This window comes from Athene noctua, chromosome 3, assembly GCF_965140245.1.
Source record: "Athene noctua chromosome 3, bAthNoc1.hap1.1, whole genome shotgun sequence".
In the NCBI taxonomy this organism is placed as follows: domain Eukaryota; kingdom Metazoa; phylum Chordata; class Aves; order Strigiformes; family Strigidae; genus Athene; species Athene noctua.
In genome coordinates, this window is record NC_134039.1 from 10,601,367 (window position 1) to 10,607,421 (window position 6,055).

The following is a 6,055-nucleotide window of genomic DNA, read 5'->3' on the forward strand; positions in this document are numbered from 1 at the left end:
CTCCTCAAGCAAAATGGGCTGGGGGAGTGGCCTGGCGGCTCCATCGCTTCCTCATCAGCGGCATGCCTGGCTCGGGGGAGCGTTTCCTAAGGCGACGGATGAGTCATTTGCAACGTTAGGATGACTTGCTATATTTTTCTCTTCAATAAAAACCAATATGAGAGTTGGCCGGGATTTCAGTACTTTTTGCCAATCTAACAATATACTTGGAACAAAGCAGGAAATAAGATTTGCTGTGGCTAAGCCTGAAACTTCAGTCTTAAAGGAATATGTTGATTTTAACTTTTCTTGCCCAGAAATTGGTTTTTTTTATGCTGATGTACTGTCATTTTTTTGAGTCTCATACTTTTAAAACCGAATTAAAAGTTTTTATTTTTCTCCTGCAATTAGTTCCCTGGAAACTTCTTTCAGTTCAATTTATTGATATAATTTTTCCATGCAACTGTCCCTTTTGAGTAACTTCTGCCATATGGTTTTGGTCATACTATGAAATCCTCTAAATAAATATATGCGAAAGTCTGGAAAAGATCTGTTTGCCCACTGGTCATAACTGATTTCATATATATACTTCAGATACATATATCTTGAATAGAAAAGGTTAAGCATATTAGTGGTAAGGAAAAAAATAACATCTTCACAGAAGAAAATCTAATACTTGATTGGAAGTCATTATGAGCTCTGCCTTCCTCCACATAACTCTGAGTTATGTTAAGCTTAATTTCCAACAAATGGGTCAGCACACACTTGTTTGTACTTAATCACATACATACTTTGCACAACCAGCATTAATTAGGAAACTCTGACGTGTGCACATACTTCAACAGCCATACTGAATGCATGTACGTTCCTTGGACCCTGAGCCCACGAACCTGAAGAGCATTCACACACACACTCAAATGCAAAAAGGCAGTCATTGAAAATTGGTCTGTAATCTTGTCATCTCCAATTTCTTCTCTGAAACCTGGTGATAAAGTCCCTTTATCTCACAAAGATAGTAGGACTTTGCTGACCTTGGTAAAGAAGTTTAAAGATCAGAATCATTATGCAATAGTTAATAGTAATATTAGTGATGGGTAATGGCCTATTCTAGCTTGGGGAAGGAATGCAGGAATTAATCTGTGTAGGTACACACGCATGTAAAAAAAGAAAATTAAGAGCACAGGTTTTGAACACTGGTCACAGTCTTCATAAAGGAGATTTTTTTCTTCAGTGTATTATCAGAGCTATAGTCCTGCATGTACCTGAAGCAGCTGATGCCTTGTATTTTATTCCTATAACAAGTTTGAACAACCTCTGGAATGTTCACCTAAAACTGTATCTTCAATGAGATAATAATCTAGTTCTTAGACAACACAGGCATGGATACAAACATCTCTTAATTATTTTCAGGTAGATTTGTGCTAGAGGTGCCTAGCTTTAGCAACAACTCCAAAACCCAAAGGCAGCCATAACCTCTGGCAAAGACTTGAAAGAGTTAGTATGCAGGCTGCTGCTGCTGCTGCTGCGAGGGGCCTCTCCCTTGGTTCGGGCAACCTGCCACAGGCAGGATGACAAAGCAGAAAGCGCTCTGTGCGTCACGTGCTTGCTCTCCATGAAATTCCACCCGCAATAACCCACAGCCCTGGTGAACCAATACTTTCCAGAAATCGATCGGCAGATACCTGTTTGCAGAGCATGACTGCTAAGGAGAACCTGAACCACAAAGCTGCTCTGGATAATCCTCAGAGACGTGGCGGTGAGGACAACTCTCTTTTTTGCCCGCAAGCATCAGCGTTACTTCAGCAAGTCTGTAGCAACTCGCAGCCACTGCAGGAAGATCCAGTGAGGCTCTTACACTGCGCTACCACCATCTTGGTGTTTTGTTAGTCCCAATCTAGAAGACAGCGGCTGTTGAGTGCTACCTGCCCTACAACCTGCCAAGTGCTCCTTGACATGGGGTGAACCGATCTAACAAATCACTACCGTCAAAAGGGGACAAGCCTACTCTCTTCCACCACTTTTTTTTTTTTTAATTCTTCTTGCTGTCTGCATACTTGGCACCAGCTCTGGCAGCCAACAGACCCTTACATGAGCTGAATCAGCTCACTAACCTAGGAGAAAACTAACCCAGGAGAAGAAAAGATGTGGACAGTTTCTCACCAGCCTAACAAGCTCAGCTAGCTCAGGGAAGGATCCTGTGAGCACCACAGCAGAAGGCATACCCTACAGACCCGCAGGGAGAAGGAGGAGGCAGCAACATTTCTCCCACTGGTAGCAGCAAAACTGCCAGATTTGCTCAGTAGCTTGTTAAACCAGAAAAAAAAAAAACAAAAACAAACAAAAAACAAACCACCACCAACAAAAAAACCCCAAAACATCACACCACCTTTTTAGCTTTTACTTGAATCCTTTTCTGAAATAGACTACACTAAGCCTCACTGCCACTTCTTGAGCAGAGGAAAAAAACATACAGTGAAATAACCACAGTATTTTTAATCCATATCCTTCCTTATTGGGAGTGAGCTTCCTCACAAACCAAAGTCCTCCCTCGTACTGAGGCCTCTGAACTTTTGACTGTCAGTTGTGTAACTTCTAGCAGGGGGTAAAAAAAGGCACGATTAGTTTCAGAAGGCCTTGACCAGGCGTGAACATGACCAGCCCAACACAACAGTCCAGACCAGCTTTGTGAGCAGAACTGCTCCAGGATAAAAATTGTCTTACTCTGCAAAAGCGTCCACCCAGGGCTTCAGTGGGCTGCTGAGGCAGGACTTGGGGACCCATGGAAAACACCTGCCCTTCAAGTACTCGCCAAGAAGATCTGTAAGTGGTGCTTTAAGGCAAAGGTCTTTGCTGATTTACCTGGATTTTCTGTTTCACACAGGACATTATCAACAAGAATAAACTTCACATTTTTAACAAACAATGTCCTTAAAAAATAGCTCTACTCTAGTAGTTCTGAAGATGCCTCTAATTTTATAAATGCTTATGAACAAGCATATAACTTGCTTTATAGCCTTATCTTCAGGCATCTGAGAAGTACAGGCTACTTCATATGACGATGAACATTTACCTTACACTCAAGTGAGCTTTTTAGGTGGAGAAAATGTCAGCTTTTCCTTCTCCTAGATTTGCTCATTTCTGTCATTTCAACACAGGTCACTACCTCTTCCCTTGTGTAAACCCAAACATTTGGAAGTAAGTGTAACAGAGCCATTACATCATCCAGATTATGACAAGGAAAAAAACCCAAGCCTTTCAAATACACACCTCCAGCCTGGATCATGTCACAGATCCACACTGAGAAGCTGCCTTGCAATCAGCTGAACTGACAAAACGGTGAAGGAATGGAAACCTGGGGCAGGATGCAGGAAGCATGAGAACCTCAAACTGCCTTTGCCCTTACAGGAATCACCACGTACCCGCACTTCCCTGAGGGCCAGCACCAGTGGGTGGAAATTAAAAAATACTTAGAAATTGTACTCTGGTGTAAGTTAGACCTCAAATCGCCCTCACACGCTTTATTTTTTTACAGTGACAGAGACACAACTCAGCCTTACAGCTAATCAAGATAAGCCACAGAGCTGGCTATTGTAGATGATGTGTCAGGCTTGCTCAGATAAGGGCTGCATGGCTGTGCTCTAGTGATCCTGGCCAAGAACCACTGGTACATTTGACAGGATAAACTAGCCCAGCCCTGTGGGTATTCTCTTTCTTTCCAAGTGCTGATTCAGCGTTTGGTTGCCCTGTCAGAGGAAGGATAAAGATAGCTTAGAGGTACATTTGCCTCCTCACCTGAACTCAGCCTAAGTCTGAACCCATAAAAAGTCAGTAACGTGAAGACCAACCCAACATCATTTACACACACAGAATTCAGTGCTCACTGACAAGCGCTGTTAATCAAGAGTGAACCACTGATGTCCCATGAATGCTACTTCGGAAGGCTGGTAAACCTTGAATCCTGCTGTGAGCTTTGAATCCTGCTGTCTACACACAGGGCCAAGATGTATGTTACACTCAATTACAAGCACCTCTAGCTTTCTCTCTGAAATTAGCTACTTGTCCTTAACTATGTGTAAAGCAGCATGTGTGATCACTTGCACAGAAACTATAAAGCTAGAAGAAAACCTTTACTTTCCCCCTTAAGAGTCAAATATTAATAAAACAAAACCCAGAAGGTGAAGAGCCCTACCTCAGAGCATCTTTTGCACCTACTTATATAAGCAGAAGCTTGCAAAAGTTTATATACTCTGTATGTTCAAAATTTTAGCCTGCAAAGAAGAAGTTCCATCGTCAGTGGAACAAATGAAAAGACTTCACCAATAACACAAAACCATGCATATTTCCCAGGGCTAAAGGCTTTTTTTCTTAAAGAATCTCACTGTCTGGATATGCAAGCACTCAGGAAGGAGAAGCTATTTACTTAGTCCTTAAGACTGCTCGCTCTCCTGTTTGGTGCAATTGAAGTGAAAAACAAAGAACTTCTGAGCTTTGAATAGCTCCTTCACCTGCAGAGTGCACAAACATTAACGGATGAGACTGAACAGTGAAATAACTTTCATCCTTTTCTCCCTGGATCACTGGTCTGTTTTATTATCTGCTGTCTTTCCACACATTCAGTCTTCATGTAGCACAAAGAAAGCACTGTATGCATAAGCCCAGAAAATAGCCTTGATGCTCCTCTGGTTCTGCCAGTGACTTTCCTGACATATTGCTGAAATGTCCAAAAGGTGTTTAAATCTTTGAAATGATTGTGATAGGAAGCATCCCATCAGAAAGTAGATGCACAGGTTTTTTGGCTTTATGCTCTCTCCATGTCTGACCAAGAAGCCCGTAAAACCATTGGTGAGAATTACTTCATTAAGTTATTGCATTTTTCTTGGAAATTCCTGACTACTGATATAAATGAGAGCAGACCCAAACCAGCTTTAACTTCACTAAGAGATCGGCTAGGTAATTTGGCTCACTGATGTCCTTGTCTACACTCATTTCCCAAGCCCCACTGAATGCATGAACAAATGTGTACAGGGTGTTTCATACAAAGTTTGATTCTGACTCACTCTCAAATTCCAAACCCACTGAGCTTCCAGACTGACAAGTAAAAGAGTAAAGTGCGTTTTCCTAAGAAACAGGAAGTTTTTCTGAACTGTGTTACTGTTTATACATTTTCAGTGTGTTGCTGCAAAGCGCTTTAGTTTTTATTGTATTCTTGTTAATCCCCTTTTCATATCTAAGAGCTTAAGACTTCTTCCCTTCAAATAAAGCATATCTTGAATGGGATCAACATCAAGAGGTAACGTGGAATAACTTAGCTTTGCACTTAGTTGAAACAGGGTACACAAAGAGAAACCACAGGGATCTACTTTGGCACAGATTTCTGTTAATGGAGCCCTGGACTGAAGCCTGTAGTGTTACTCCAAAACACCTATCTCCTTCATGAAAACATAAATTCTTTTTTACCACAACTATTTCAGTATAAAAGGTATTTAAAAGCATTATAGTAAGTGGCAAAACATGTAGATACAAATTTTCTTCTGGGAGATTTTCAACCTAAGTGTTAAATTCTCTAAACCGTAGGAAAAAACCCCGTCATCATTCTCAGTAAATCAAATGCAATTAACATAAGAATAAGGCAGAAAATGACAGAAAACTTCATAGTGCTGTCTTCCCAAATAATAAAAATCTGCCAAGAACTTTTAATCTAACCTCTGCATAGCAGGGCAGGATATTACAAAACCAAGACAAGCCAAAGAAGAAATATTGATGGAGGAATGACGAATGTCAGATCAAACAAAAGACAAACTTTCAAGTGACATCTATCTGAGGGCCTGAATCAAAGCTCTCCATACCTAATGGAAAAGCTCCCACCCAAACAAAGGCCTTAAGTGACAACATTCACCCCTTTCAGCTCAATTTTCTAATGAACATCTGGGGACTGACTCACCAACATCCTCCAATCTGCTTTTCACTCAAGATGGGTCAGAACTGCATTTTGAGAGCTGCAATCCATCACCTCTGCATCCATGAAGAATGAGAAGAGTTGCTAACCTAGGGCAAGAAGCTCAACACTAGAATACCC